Source organism: Bos indicus, chromosome 15 (genome assembly GCF_029378745.1).
Source record: "Bos indicus isolate NIAB-ARS_2022 breed Sahiwal x Tharparkar chromosome 15, NIAB-ARS_B.indTharparkar_mat_pri_1.0, whole genome shotgun sequence".
NCBI lineage: Eukaryota > Metazoa > Chordata > Mammalia > Artiodactyla > Bovidae > Bos > Bos indicus.
The window spans coordinates 11,821,806-11,838,156 of NC_091774.1; positions in this window are offsets into that span (position 1 = coordinate 11,821,806).

Sequence of the window (16,351 nt, forward strand, 5' to 3'; positions counted from 1 at the left end):
TCTCTAACAAAAGACCCATTTTTATCAGGCATGATATGGAAATGGCATGAAAAAAAGGGAGAAATAAAATAAAATATATTTAAAATATTAAATAAATGACACATATCATCTCAGTAAAACCTATGAACTCTTTCATGTTCTAACAATATGTTAAAGACTATATCTTATTATGTTTGAACACTTCTATTGTGAAAGTGAAAAAAAATAAGAAAAATAAACTCTTTAAATACTATGTAAAAATGGATTATAAGATATTTTAAGCAGGGAAATGGGAAGTTACTGAAATTACCTCAAAAAAGAGAAGATGGTGAAAAGGAGAAGGGGCAGGAAAAGAAGAAACATGAGAAGAATAAAAATAAGAGGTGAGGAAGAGGTGGAGAAAGGAGAAATACAATTCAAAAAACCCCAAATGTATATAATTAAAATTCAGGGTTTAGATATGTGTAGTTTTAGCCACCCTAGCAAGATAGAGAGTTAGTTCTTTCAAGGTAAAGGGTATTTACCAGATGAAATAGCTTTAGTAACCTTTTGAGGAAAGAAGCTTGCTCTTTACTTTTATTTCTTCTGGATTTTGGAGTAGATAAAGAAAAAAAAAGTTTAATCATTTGTGTCTGTCTGTGTATGAAAATGACCTTTGATATGTTGAAGTCATTTTGTATGTTCCTTTTGAAGTTTTTTGAGCCAAGCTATAACTCCAAACATCCATGGTCAAAGTAAACAGTCTTACTTTTATCTAAAATGCATGCTACTTTTTCTATGTCTAAAGATTACATTTCCTTTCATGTCCCTTTGAAAGCAGTGAGAACATTTTTGTATTAAGGAAGTGATTATAATCAGTCAATTTGCAGTAGCTTTTCTATTTTTACTCAAATTTGAAAATTTCTTTATACCACCTTTAACTGAGGATCATTATCCTTCAAAGGCATTATTTCAACTTTGTTTTGGGTTGTCCTGCAGACATTTTAAAAAATTGCTGTGGTAGCAATATTAGTGACTTGCAATTTTGCACAGAGAAATTATGAGCACTTTAGGTGAAAGTGAAGTGAACTCGTTCAGTCATGTCCAACTCTTTGTAACCCCATGGACTGTGTAGCCCGCCAGGCTCCTCTGTCCATGGGATTCTCGAGGCAAGAATAGTGAAGTGGGTTGCCATTTCCTTCTCCAGGGGATCTTCTCAACCCAGGGATCGAACCTGGGTCTCGCACATGGCAGGCAGATGCTTTATCCTCTGAGCTACCAGGGGACTACTTATTATACTATTGCTTTCTTTCTTACATCTAGTTCTCTTAAGCATTTGCCATCTATATCCTTTTTGTGAATATTCTTAAAATTAAAGACACCACTGCATCCAAAGTTATCTTGATTATATTCTTGGATTTGTACATTTTGTTCCCAGGATATTTGTCTCATAATAACCATACAAATCGAGGTACAGACAAAAAAACATAAGATCTCTCTTTATTCATGTAATCATCTAATAATCTGATATCATTTTATCTTGTTTTTCAATGAACTTTCATAGATATTAACTATATCTTACTCTGCATCTTCTTATAAATTATTTTCTTACATTTATCAGCAAATATTTGTTGGTGATACCTTTGAGTGAAGGCTTACCAATCTGCAGAATAGAAAAGGAAAGTGGTAAGTAGAATTTGCTCTTTTACTTCTTCAAGCCAGTAATTTCAGTTTCTGTCTCTGTTAAGCTCTTGTCTAATTATTTCATAATTGCATATTAATAATGGAGATTTTATGATCCTTAATGGAAATTTGATAGTCTTCTCTATTATCTTATGATATATCAGCAAAATACAAGGTTATAAATCTCCATAATGTCTAATTTTAATGGATTTAGCTATACTACCTGAATTGTCAGGTACTGTATTTTGCAAAATGTTATATTTTGCAGATATATTATAAAATATTTTTTCACTTTTAGAATTTTCTTTTTTTCTGTATTCAGTATCAAAAAACCGCATTCTTTTAGAAATTAGTCTAAGTGGTTTTTTTTTAATTTTATTTCCCTAACAGATATTAACCTACTGTTTTCCTTTCTTGATTGACAGCTCTTTGTTGTATGATATAGACTCTAAATTAGTGATTTACCACCTGAAATTTTATTCTGATTGTTTCCTCAAATTGTCAGCTAATAATTATGATTGTCCCAAACAATAATAATTACTGATAAATACTTGTGTTTAATTTGTTCCAGGCACTGTTCAAAGCATTTAGTAACATACTAATTCTTAATAAAAGAAATCTCTCGGACAGAGTCATCTTAAATAGGTACTTTATCTGTTTATCAATATCTAATGCAGGTACTCATGAGGTTTCAATTCTCTATCAACCAGAAGTTAGTTATGGCTGTGTGATTTACTTCAGTCAATTAGATGTGAATGAAAATAATTTGCTACACTCAAAGATAGGATTATTTAATTGGTTGAGTTCAACTCAGTTTCCTCATGTGAACCATGCTTTCATGTGATATTATGGACATACTATAAATTCAAAACAATATTGGATTCTAAGCCCACCTATGGATAAAAGTAGCCCTGATAAGTCACACAAGCCAGTAAAAGACTTTGTATAAACAAAGAATAAACTTTAGTTGTATTAATTTATTCAGGGTTTGATGTGAAGGTCTAATGTACCTCAGATATTTTCAAAGAATTCTCTGAAAAATAAAAACACTTTGATATTTAAAAAGCCCTACAGACACATACATAAAAATCACTGATATGTATTAATAGATGATATTTAAAGCCATGAGATTGGAGAAGATCTTCAAGAGAAAAGGATAAAGACTGAAGCATGCGAATACTCCAAAATTAAGAAATTAAAGAAAAGAGCAGAGAACAGTAAAGGAGTAAGAAAAGAGAAACTAAAGAAGTATAATCAACCATGTCAAAATCTTCTGATAACTAAAATAAATTTATTTTCAAGACTTAATGATAGCACTTGGCAAAGGTGAAATGTTGGTGACTTGAATGAAACATATAGAGAAGAGTGATATGCAGAAAAAATAATTTTGAAGTAAATGTACAGTAATAAGCTACACTGTATTTAGAGAACTCATTTCCATAACAGAACTAAATTATTGATACACAAAATATATTTGTTTAAAGTCACAATTTGAGTATATAATTTAGGTATTTTTTATTGACCACTTGAACTGGAAAAAATCTGTTGCATTCAAAAAATAATGTGAGAACAGATTTGAAACAGATATAAACATTCACATATACCAAATTTTACATAATTGATGCAATTTGTATATAATACTAGCATATGCTATAGCAATCAAGTATGGCCTAAATCAAATCCCTTGCGATTATACAATGGAAGTGACAAATAGATTCAAAGGATTAGATTTGATAGGCAGAGTGCCTGAAGAATTATGGATGGAGATTCCTGACATTGTATAGGAGGCAGTGATTAAGACCAACCCAAAGGAAAAGAAATGCAAAAGGCAAAATGGTTGGCTGAGGAGGACTTACAAATAGCTGAGAAAAGAAGAGAAGCAAAAGGCAAAGGAGAAAAGGAAAGATATGCCCACTTGAATAGAAAGTTCCAAAGAATAAAGGGAAAGATAAAAAGAAGCCTTCCTCAGTGATCAATGCAAAGAGATAGAGAGAGACAATAGAAAATGAAAGACTAGAGATCTCTTCAAGAAAATTAGAGATACCAAGGGAACATTTCATGCAAAGATAGATACAATAAAGTACAGAAATGGTATGGACCTAGCAGAAGCTGAAGATATTAAGAAGAGTTGGCAAGTATAAACAGAAGAACTATACAAAAAATATCTTCATGACCCAGATAACCACGATGGTGTGATCACTCACTAGAGCCAGACTCCTGGGCTACAAAGTCAAGTGGGCCTTAGGAAACATCACTATGAACAAAACTAGTGTAGGTGATGGAATTCCAGTTGAACTATTTCAGATCCTAAAAGATGATGGAATGAAAGTGCTGCACTTCACATGCCAGAAAATTTGGAAAACTCAGAAATATCCACAGGACTGGAAAAGGTCAGTTTTCATTCCAATCTCTAAGAAAGGCAATGCCAAAGAACGCTCAAACTACCCCACAATTGCATTCATCTCACATGCTAGCAAAGTAATGCTCAAAATTCACCAAGTGAGGCTTCAACAGTACATGAACAGAGAAGTTCCATATATTCAAGCTGGATTTAGAAAAGGCAGGAGAATCAGAGATCAAATTGCCAACATCTGTTGGATCATAGAAAAAGCAAGAGAGTTCCAGAAAAACATCTACTTCTGCTTTATTGACCATGCCAAAGCCTTTGACTGTGTAGTTCACACAAACTGTGGAAAATTCCTAAAGAGATGGGAATATCAGACTACCTGACCTGCCTCCTAATAAATATGAATACAGGTCAAGAAGCAACAGTTAGAACTGGACATGGAACAATGCACTGGTTCCAAATCAGGAAAGGAGTACGTCAAGGCTGTATATTGTCACCCTGTTTATTTAAGTTATATGCAGAGTGCATCATGTGAAATTTTGGGCTGGATGAAGCACAAGCTGGAATCAAGATGGCAGGAGAAATATTAATAACCGCAGATGTGCATAACCACCCTTAGGGCAGAATGCGAAGAGGAACTAAAGAGCCTTTTGATGAAAGTGAAAGAGGAGAGTGAAAACACTAGCTTAAAACTCAACATTCAGAAAACTAAGATCATGGCATCCAGTCCCATCATTTCATGGAAAATGGAGTAGCAATGGAAACACTGACAGACTTCATTTTCTTGGGCTCCAAAATCACTGCAAATGATGACCTCAGCCATGAAATTAAAAGATGCTTGCTTCTTGGAACAACTGCTATGACCAACCTAGACAGCACATTACAAAGCAGAGACAGTGCTTTGCCAACAAAGTCTATCTATTTAAAGCTATGTTTTTTCCAGTAGTCATGTATGAATGTAAGAGTTGGAGCATAAAGAAGGCTGAATGCCAAAGAATTGATGCTTTTCAACTGTAGTGTTGGAGAAGACTCTTGAGAGTCCCTTGGTCTACAAGGAGATCAAGCTGGTCAATTGTAAAGGAAATCAGTCCTGAATATTCATTGGAAGGACTAATGCTAAAGCTGAAACTCCAATACTTTGGCCACCTGATGCGAAGAACTGACTCATTGGAAAATATCCTGATGCTGGGAAAGTTTGAAAGCAGGAGGAGAAGGGGGTGACAGAAGATGAAATGGTTGAGTGGCATCACTGATTCCATGGACATGAATTTGAATAAGCTCCTTGTGATGGCTATGGACAGGGAAACCTGATATGCTGCAGTCCATAGGATCGCAAATAGTTGGACACGATGGAGCGACTGTACTGAACTGAACTGCAATAACTTTCAAATCATACTAAGATGCATTTTTCAGACTCTATCAATATGAATAGTATCTAGAATTTTTATGATCTTAATATCAACCTTTTCACAGTAGCAAGAGAGTATTTCATAAAAGCAATTGGGATTTCCTTCCACATCTTACAAAAAACCCCTACCCTTAATTTTTTGGCCAACCCAGTACATACATCTTTAGAAACACATAGCTTTGTAGATAAAAATGCAGGTGGTAAAGAGCCAAACATCTTGAACAAATGACAGTATTGCAAAAATAAATCAATTAATAAAATAATGACATTAAAACTAAATTTTTAGTTTATCCTGTTTCTGATGATTTGGAAGGCAGTTTGAGATCAGGAATTACTCAGGTTATCCTTGAAAGTAAATGGTATTGATAGATTAAATGTGAGAATTCTTATTATTCAAGTCAAAAATGTATCGCCTTTTATTGATGCATGATAATGAAAACACTACTTGCATCAATAGAGACTTGACTTGCAACTATTCTCATGCTACAGTGATGTTAAAAATTATAATTTCAATTTCTTTTAACGTGAGATTTTGAGATATGGATCATAGTATTGAGGGAAAAATACACTTTCTGAGTACATTGTAGAAAGCAATCGTTTGGTTGAGTGTTCACTTATTCAAAATATATTCATTGTCTACCTATTTTGTGCTTACACTATTCTATGTTTGCAAGCATTTACATATATGCCCATTTTATTTTACTTTAGTGATGTGCAACTACATATATCAAATAGCATATATTTGATAAATTATAATAACTATTTATACATTTCCAGCTCTTTGTGACCCCATGGACTGCAGCATGCAAAGCTATCCTGTCCTTCACCATCTCCTGGAGTTTACTTAAACTCATGTCCATTAAGCTGGTGATGCCATCCTACCATCACATCCTCCTTCATCCACTTCTCCTCCTGCCTTCAATGATTGCCAACATCAGGGTCTTTTCCAGGGAGTCGGATCTTCACATCATCTGCCTTGGAGTATTGGAGCATCAGCTTCAGCATCAGCCCTTCTAATGAATATTCAGGTTGGATTTACTTTTGGATTGACTGCATTTCATCTCCTTGATGTCCAAGGGAAACTTAACAGTCTTCTCCAGCACTACAGTTCAAAAGCATCGATTCTTCAGTGCTCAGCCTTTTTTATTGTCCAACTCTCTCATCTGTATATGACTACTGGAAAAACCATAGGTTTGACTAGATGGATCTTTGTCAGCAAATAATGTCTCTGCATTTTAATACACTGTCTAGGTTTGTCTTTGTTTTTCTTCCAAGGAGCAAGCATCTTTTAATTTCATGGCTGCAGTCAAGGTCCACAATAATTTTGGAACCCACGAAAATAAAGTCACAGTATTTCCATTGTTTATTTGCCATGAAGCAATGGGATCAGATATCATAATCTTAGTTTTTTGAATGTTGAGTTTTAAGCCAGCTTTTTCACTCCCCTGTTTCATCTTCATCAAAAATCTTGTTTATTCCTCTTAACTTGTTGCCATAAGGGTGGTGTTATCTGCCTAGCTGAGGTTATTAATATTTCTCCTGATAATCTTGATTCCAGCTTGTGCTTCATCCAGCCTGGCATTTCATGTGATGTACTCTGCATATAAGATAAATAAGCAGGGTGACAACTTACAGCCTTGACGTACTCCTTTCCCAATTTGGAACCAGCCCACTGTTCCATGTCCTAATGTTCTAATGTTGCTTCTTGACCTACATATAGGTATCACAGGAAGCAGGTAAGGTGGTCTGATAAGGTGGTCTTGAAGAATTTTCCAGTTTGTTGTGGTCCACAAGGTCAAAGGCTTTAGCATATTTAATGTAGCAGATACTTTTTTCTGGAGTCCTCTAGCTTTTTCTAGGATCTGATGGATGTTGGCAATTTGATCTGTTTCCTCTGCCTTTTGTAAATCCAGCTTGAACTTCTGGACATTCTCAGTTCACATACTGTCAAAGCCTAGGTTAAAGGATTTTGAGCATAACTTTACCAGGATGTAAAATGAGTCTAATTCTGTGGTAGTTTGAACATTCTTTGTCATTGTCCTTCTTTGTGATTGGAATGAAAACTGACTTTTTCCAGCACTGTGGTCACTGCTGAGGTTTCCAAATTTGCTGTCATACTTAGTGCAGCACTTTGACAGCATCATATTTTAGGATTTGAAATAGCTCAGCTGGAATTCCATTACCTCCACTAGCTTTTTTCATAGTGTTGCTTCTTAAGGCCCACTTGACTTTGCATTCCAAGAGGTCTGGCTCTAGGTGAGTGATCACTCCATCATGGTTATCTGGGTCATGAAGACCTTTTTTGTATAGTTCGTCTATGTTTTCTTTCCACCTCTTCTTAATGTCTTCTGCTTCTATTAGGTCCATACTGTTTCTGTCCATTTTTGTCCCTATTGTTCATGAAGTGTCCCTTTGATATCTCTAATGTTCTTTAAGAAATCTTTAGTTTTCCCCATTCTATTGTTTTCCTCTTTTCTTGGCATAGTTCACTTAGGAAAACTTTCTAATCTCTTTGCTATTCTTTGGAATTCTGCTTTCAGGTGGATATATCTTTCCTTTTCTTCTTTGCCTTTTGCTTCTCTTTTCTTCTCAGCTATTTGTAAGTCATCCTCAGACAACCTTTTTGCATTGCATTTTTACATATGGTTTTGATCACTGCCTCCAGTACAATGTTTTGAACCTCTGTTCATAGTTATAAGGCACTCTGTCTATCACATCTAAACCTGTGAATCTATCTGTCACTTCCACTGTATAGTCGTGAGGGATTTAATTTAGGTCATATATAAATGGTTTAGTTGTTTTCCCTACTTTCTTCAAGTTAAGTCTGAATTTTGCAATAAGGAGTTCATTATCTGAGCCACAGTCATCTCCTGGTCTCGTTTTTATTGATTGTATAGAGCTTCTCTATCTTTGGTTGCAAAGAACATAATCATTCTGATTTAGATATTTACCATTTGGTGAAGTCCTTGTGTAGAGTCATCTTTTGTGTTGTTGGAAATGGTATTTTCTATGACCAGAGCATTCTCATGGCAAAATTATTAGTCTTTGCCCGCTTCATTTTGTACTCCAAGGCCAAGCTTGCCTGTTAACTCCAAGCATTTCTTGCCTTCCTACTTTTGCATTCCAGTCCTCTATGATGAAAAGGACATCTTTTTGGGTATTAGTTCTATAAGGTCTTGTAGTTCTTCATAGAACCATTCACCTTCAGCTTCTTTGGTGTAGTAGTTGGATTACTGTGATATTGAATGATTTGCCTTGGAAATGAACCAAGAATATTCTTTCATGTTTGAGATTGTACCCAAGTGCTGCATTTCAGACTCTTTTGTTGACTCTGAGGGCTACGCCATTTCTTCTAAGGGATTCTTCCCAAAAGTAGTAGATATAATAGTCATCTAAATTAAATTTGCCCACTCCTGTCCATTTTAGTTCACATTGAAAATATCTTTCTTCTAATCGACTCTGAGTGGCCCTTTGGATTGTAGCCTGTCAAGCTCCTTTCTCCATGGTCTTCTCCAGGCATGAATACTGGAGAGGGTTACTATGCCCTTCTCCAAGTGATCTCCCTGACGCAAGGATCAAACCTTCATCTTTTACATCTCCATATTGACAGGTGAGTTCTTTACCACTAGCACCACCTGGGAAAACCACTAAATATACCAAATAGTATTATTTGATGAATTATAATAGCTACATATACATTGAAATATCCTTGTTCTAATAAGTAGATCAAAATATTGCTGTTTCTTATTCATTACAAGCTAGAAAATAAGAAATTTTGAGTATACCAATAAAAGGGTAGGAGTGACTATGATAAAAATTTTGTATGCTATAATTGTAGAAACAAGAGTGCTAAATAGATTCACTCATGTGTTTATTAGTACTTTTTAAATAGTTGAATTTTATCTATGAGCATCTAGTGACAAACTTTTCAGTATATCATTCTTAAAAGTATTACACAATCTAGTATTTTTCTGTAATTTCTATTCTCTCTGCAAAGAGTACAGGACCTCAGTTGCCTTGAAAGTGAGCTCAGTGAGAAATCTGAACACTAGTCATCAATAATTTGATGACAAATAATTTATATTTGTCATCATAATTATATTAAATAAGAGAAATTTACAGTTAGCCTGTGTCAAAAAAGGCAAAATTAAAGTTTTCATAACAACAACAAAAAAAATTGAAAATCTAAAGTAAGATCTAGATTCTCTGTGACAATTGAAAATAAATGTACCTGGTCATCTGTGGAGAATTCTGTTAATAATGGGCAATTTTACAGATAAAGCTAGCTTAAGTGTTTGCACTAGAGCAAAAATGAAAGCTGAACAACATACTTTAAATCTCTTTATACACTACTGAGACATAAAAATAATGGTTTCCCCCTGTTTTCTTGTTTTCTACTAGTGTGTGTGTGTATGTGTGTGTATATGTGTGTGTTGTATATGTTCAATTATGCCTGACTCTTTGTGACCCCATGGGCTGTAGCCTGTCAGGCTCCTCTGTCCATGGAATTTGGGGATTTTGTCAAGTATGAGTAATAGAAACTAAATGAATTGTCTATATCTTATTCTGACATCTAAATTTACAACTGGGAAAAAAAATCAGTGATAATGGGATTCTTTATTTTTCAGTCTTTTATGAGGAAAGTATCTACTAATTAGTCTCTTTTGCATATTTCTCTTTTGATTCTCCCTTCCTTATAATTCTATCTATTAAGCAATAGTAATCATTGGAAAAAGTCTAAAGTGAATTTCAAATACTGCATGATATTTTGTTTACTTTATACTTTCCTAATTAATATCTATTCTGTGCAAGGTAGGTTTACAATAATTTGCAAAAACAGAAACTTTTGTCTTTCTAAGGAGCTTACAGTATGTTAAAGAGTAGAACAAAGTGTGATAACAGACACGCATACATACACAGGTAAGAACTTACATGACACTGTTAGAAAGTGATACTATAGTTCAGAGGAGTGATGAATCACTTATAAAATATTTCCTAAGAGAAGGATTTCTGAATTTATGTGCTACTGACTCAAGAGGTGATATTGGAGAAATCAGAATAGACCACATCATGAAATTCTTGCAAGAAGCCTTGTAGTGTTCAGAGTTTATTATGATAACATTAGGGAGGCAGTGAAGGATTTTTAAAAATAATACATGATGTGATCAAATGCAAATATTAGTATATCATCCTCCCTTCTTGACCAATAAGTGTGGTTCTTTATCAAAATTTGTTAATTCACAAAGCAGAAAGAGCTTCACTTAGTGTGAGGGTTACTTATTTTTGATGAAGTTTTCAAGATAGCAACTCAGATTTTTATGACAACAAATCATCAGGGATTATATTTGGAATACAATCATCAAAAATGAGCTAAATGGATAAGGATCACATGAGTCAGAGAAACCTTCATTTGTAAGATTGCTTAAAATTTTAAATATTGCAATTTTAGAATTAATGATCTCCGGTAATCTAGAGTAACTTCATCTGCTCCATTCTGGCTGTTGAGTATGTATTATAAAAAATAGTCAAGTGTGGGTATACACTTTGTGTTGAGTTCACTATGGGTGTACTCCTATAAATTCTTTGAATCTTTGTTGTTAGGATTGACCAAGGGTCCAATAATCAAAAGCTGCTGAATTTAGAGGAAAAGCCTATATAGAAGTTAACTATAAACTCTCTTCTTCCAATTACAGACTTCGTATTTGCAACAATATAAGAAATGGACACAGAGGTGCTTACCTAAATAAGGTAATGAAAGTGAAAGTGAAGTCGCTCAGTCATGTCCAACTCTTTGCGACCCCATGGACAGTAGCCTACCAGGCTCCACCGTCCATGGGATTTTCCTGGCAAGAATACTGGACTGGGCTGCCATTTCCTACTCCAGAGGATCTTCCCACCCAGGGATCGAACCTGAGTCTCCTGCATTGCAGACAGATGCTTTACTGTCTGAGCCACCAGGGAATCCCAAATAAGGTAATAGCAACTGGAAAAAAAAAATAAATTTATATAGTTGAGAGAGTTAATTATTAGGTAGGTTGATAAGAAGTCCAGGGTCTTTAAGGAGGAGAAAGGGGTCCAAGACTCTTGAGAAGAGGCAAGGGGTCCAGGGCTCTAGAGGAGGAAAAAGGGATAAAGTTTCTTTCTTTCTTTTTTTTTTTTCCTACATTGCTTTGTCTCAGTCACAGAAGACATTTTTTCTTAAACTCTGAGTTGTTATGACAGCAATCTTTAAGACTAAATTTCTTTAAGCTCAGAGCTAATGATTACACAACAGAACAATTCATCTTGCTCAAGGATATGTTTTTCTTTAATCTCTGTACTAATGATTATACAACAATGTATTTGAACATTTTTTATCCTTCTTAACAACAACCTTCTGACTAATCTTGTTATATTAAGAGGTATGTGGTGGGAGTGGATCTGGTGAAAGTATATAAGGCATTGATAAGACTAACCAGTAGAGGCACTTGGTAGGTGCCCAATATGCTACTGGAGATCAGTGGAGAAATAACTCTAGAAAGAATGAAGAGACAGAGCCAAACAAAAAACAACACCCAGTTGTGGATGTGACTGGTAATAGAAGCAAGGTCCGATGCTGTAAAGGGCAATAGTGCATAGGAACCTGGAATGTCGGGTCCATGAATCAAGGCAAACTGGAAGTGATCAAACAGGAGATGGCAAGAGTGAACGTCAACACTTCAGGAGTCAGTGAACTAAACAAGACTGGCATGGGTGAATTTAACTCAGATGACCATTATATCTACTACTGTTGGCAAGAATCCCTCAAAAGAAATGTAGTAACCATCATAGTCAACAAAAGATTCTGAAACGCAGTACTTGGATACAGTCTCAAAAACGACAGAATGATCTCTGTTCATTTCCAAGGCAAACCATTCAATATCACAGTAACCCAAGTCTATGTCCCGACCAATAATACTGAAGAAGCTGAAATTGAACAGTTCTATGAAGACCTACAAGACCTTCTAGAATTAACATCCAAAAAATATGCCCTTTTCAATATAGTGGACTGGAATGCAAAAGTAGGAAGTCAAGAAACATCTGGAGTAATAGGCAAATTTGGCCTTGGAGTACAGAATGAAGCACAGCAAAGGCTAATAGAGTTCTGCCAAGAGAATGCACTGGTCATAGCAAACACCCTCTAACAACATTACAAGAGAAAACTCTACACATGGACATCACCAGATGGCCAACATTGAAATCAGATTGATTATATTCTTTGCAACCAAAGATGGAGAGGCTCTATACAGTCAGCAAAACAAGACTGGGAGCTGACTGTGGCTCAGATTATGAACTCCTTATTGCCAAATTCAGACTTAAATTGAAAAAAATAAGGAAAACCACTAGACCTTTCAGTTATGACCTAAATCAAATCCGTTATGATTATACAGTGGAAGTGGGAAATAGACTTAAGATGGACATGACATTGTAAAGGAAGCAGTGACCAAGATCACTCCCAAGAAAAATAAATGCAAAAAGGTAAAATGGTTGTCAGAGGAGGCCTTACAAATAGCTGAGAAAAGAAAAGAAGCAAAAGCAAAGGAGAAAATGAAAGATACACCCATTCGAATTCAAGGAGAGATAAGGAAAAAAAAAAAAAAAGCTTTCCTCAATGATTGGTGCAAAGTAATAGAGGAAAACAATAGAATGAGAAAGACTAGAGATCTCTTCAAGAAAATTAGAGATATCAAGAGAACATTTTATGGAAACATGGGCTCAATAAAGGAAAGAAATGGTATGGACCTAAGAAAAGCAGAAGATATTAGGAAGAGGTGGCAAAAATACACAGAGAAACTGTACAAAAAAGATCTTCACAATGCAGATAATCATGATAGTATGATCACTCACCTAGAGCCAGACATCCTGGAAAATGAAGTCAAGTGGGCCTTAGGAAGCATCACTATGAACAAAGCTAATGGAGGTGATGGAATTCCAGTTGCTGCTGCTGCTGCTGCTAAGTCACGTCAGTAGTGTCCGACTGTGTGTGATCCAATAGACAGCAGCCCACCAGGATCCCCCGTCCCTGGGATTCTTCAGACAAGAACACTGGAGTGGGTTGCCATTTCCTTCTCCAATGCATGAAAGTGAAAAGTGAAAGTGAAGTCTCTCAGTCGCATCCGACCCTCAGCAACCCCATGGACTGCAGCCTTCCAGGCTCCTCCATCCATGGGACTTTCCAGGCAAGAGTACTAGAGGGGGTGCCATTGCCTTGAGCTAGTTCAAATCCTGAAAGATGATGCTGTGAAAGTGCTGCATTCAATATGCCAGCAAATTTGGAAAATTTTCAGCAGGGGCCACAGAACAGGAATAGGTCAATTTTCACTCCACTCCCTAATAAAGGCAATGGCAAAGAATGTTGAAACTACCGCACAATTGCATTCATCTCACACACTAGTAAATTAATGTTCAAAATTCTCCAAGCCAGCCTTCAGCAATACTTAAACTGTGAATTTCTAGATGTTCAAGCTGGTTTTAGAAAAGGCAGAGGAACCAGAGATCAAATTGCCAACATCTGTTGGATCATCAAAAAGGCAACAGAGTCCAGAAAAACATCTATTTCTGCTTTATTGACTATGTCCAAGCATTTGACTGTGTGAATCACAATAAACTGTGGAAAATTCTGAAAGAGATGGGGATACCAGACCACCTGACCTGCCTCTTGAGAAACCTGTATGCAGGTCAGGAAGCAACAGTTAGAACTGGACATGGAACAACAGACTTGTTCCAAATACAAAAAGAAGTACCTCAAAGATGTATATTGTCACCATGCTTATTTAACTTATATGCAGAGTACATTATGAGAAACGCTGGGCTGGAAGAAGCACAAGCTGGAATCAAGATTGCTGGGAGAAATATCAATAACCTCAGATATGCAGATGACACCACCCTTATGGCAGAAAGTGAAGAAGAACTAAAGGACCTTTTGATGAAAGTGGAAGAAGAGAGTTAAAAAATTGGCTTAAAGCTCAACATTCAGAAAACTAAAATCATTGAATCTGGTCCCATTACCTCACAGCAAATAGATGGAGAAACAGTGGAAACATTGGTAGACTTTATTTTTCTGGGCTCCAAAATCAAGGCAAATGGTGACTGCAGCCATGAAATAAAAAGATGCTTATTCCTTGGAAGAAAAGTTATAACCAACCTAGACAACATATTGAAAAGCAGAGACATTTCTTTGCCAACAAAGTTCCATCTTGTCAAGGCTATTGTTTTTCCAGTGGTCATGTATGGATGTGAGAGTTGGACTATAAAGAAAACTAAGTGCTGAAGAATTGATGCTTTTGAACTGTTGTATTGGAGAAGACTCTTGAGAGTCCCTTGGACTGCAAGGAGATCCAACCAGTCCATCCTAAAGGAGATCAGTCCTGAACGTTCATTGGAAAGACTGATTTGAAACTGAAACTCTGATACTTTGGCCACCTGGTGTGAAGATCTGCCTCATTAGAAAATACCCTGATGCTGGGAAAAATTGAAGGCAGGAGGAGAAAGGGACGAAAGAGGACGAGATGGTTGCATGGCATCAGCAATCAATGGATATGAGTTTGAGTAATCTCTGGGAGTTGGTGATGGACAGGGATGCCTGGCGTTCTGTTGTCCATGGACTCGCCAAGAGTTGGACATGACTGAGCAACTGAACTGAACTGAACTGTGAGAGTGGATCTTGTGAAAGTATAGAAGCCTTGATAAACTACCCAGTAGGGGCACTTGCCTTCCTCTTCTGATGTTTATGTCAGAATCTTTCTCTCTTCCTTTTCACTGTAATATAACTTCTGCCACACAAAAGCTCTGAGTGATCAGGCCTAGTCCCTGATTCTGAAGCTAAATCTTTTTTAGAGATTATGAATCCACCATAAGTGATCATATCCTAGAGGTAGAATCTGTAGGAACTAGTTCTTGGTAAGCTTTCAGAGAGGATTTATGGAAAGAGTCAAGGATTATAATACCTATGGTTCTATGCTAATAATTGGATGAATGGATATAATTAATTGGCATATAGAATATAGATAAGGCAACAACAGGTTGGTATCAAAAATGGGGAATCCAAATAGTAATTAGTTGAATTCACAGAATTCTAGGAAACTGTCAAGCATTTTGGTGTGAATAAAACATTAATTCATAATTCTAAAGATAGTATTAAGATCAGTTTCTTAATAGAAACTGATCAGTTTCTTAGTTAGCTAAGAAAGTCTTTATACAAGGAAAATTCAATCAGAATATAATTAGGAAATATTAAATTTTAATATTGCCTACTTCCAGCTGTATAATGATAGATTAACTCATATGTGACTCTATAAATATTTATTTCAAAAAAGCTGAATTATTTCTATGAGAATCTACTGACAAATTTGAATTTTAACTGAAAATGTCCATATTTCATATATCTTTTATTCTTAAAAATACTACTCTATACATAAAATTTATGGTATACTTGTCTAGAATTTAACCTCTGCAACATAGAATTGCTAAAGGGCATGAGAAATGGTGGTGACTGTATTGTAAGAGGTTAAATTCCAGACATGTTCAGGCAAGAGATGGGAGATTCATTTCCTATATCTAGCATCCAGGTGTGACAAGTCAAGAATATTGGGCCCTGATTTCTCTCAATGTGAAGGATTGATAAATGGAAAGTAAGGGACACTATAATTCTTGAAGTTAAAATTTAGTAAGCATGAGAAATAAAATGCTGCCAAAAATATTACAGAATTCTAGGTAAAAGGGAAATCTCATTTTCTTGCCTGCCAGTAGTAAATAACACAGATTTGGAGATACTCAAACTTCAGTTGTAACTTTTAGTTAAAGTCAAATAAAAACACATCTTTTCTGCCTATGTATTTTTGGGTTGTTTATTCAGCCTCTTTTTATTTCTTCTCTAATGTGGGGGATGATATTCCAGACTATACTGGGAAACATGATACATCTCTGTTAGTTTTGAT